Source organism: Phycodurus eques, unplaced genomic scaffold, assembly GCF_024500275.1.
Source record: "Phycodurus eques isolate BA_2022a unplaced genomic scaffold, UOR_Pequ_1.1 contig_33, whole genome shotgun sequence".
Lineage (NCBI taxonomy): Eukaryota > Metazoa > Chordata > Actinopteri > Syngnathiformes > Syngnathidae > Phycodurus > Phycodurus eques.
In genome coordinates, this window is record NW_026904030.1 from 169,131 (window position 1) to 169,765 (window position 635).

A 635-nucleotide genomic window follows, 5' to 3' on the forward strand; every position below is an offset into this window, starting at 1 on the left:
TCGACGAAATTGGACAGCGTGACCTGTGCATTACCGCATTGTGTCAGAGCAGTTGTGGCAGCCTCAATGGCAGTGGAGAGCAGTTCCACAATTGTGTTATTTCATCCATTCACTCTTAAGGTCCCACATACAGTGTCTGCTCTCCTATTGCAAACGAATATGGTGTTTTTATCACCTGCAAGACATTCATCTTGCATGGGCATCTTGCTGTCACAACCACATTTGACTGTTGAGCGATGCACAACCTTAAATCCACCCACACTAATACCCTTACCTGATGAAGGCACGCAGCATGATTGTCAGGGATTGGCTGAACAAACTGCTAAATGTAGAGGTGAGTTGAAAGATCAACCGTTATGTGACGGACAGGTTCTATATGTAGATGTTTCTTCAAAAAAAGATGAACTAGGGAAGACAAGAACAGGATACGCGGTGGTAACTGATACCACTGTGCTAAAAGCTGAGTCACTACCGTCACATTTCTCTGCCCAAGCTGCTGAATTAGTAGCATTAACCGAGGCATGCAAACTCATGAAAAATAAAAATTTTACAATCTATACTGATAGCCAATATGCGTATTCCACAGTTCACGTGTTTGCGCAATATTGGGATAACAGAGGAATGAATTACGTCAA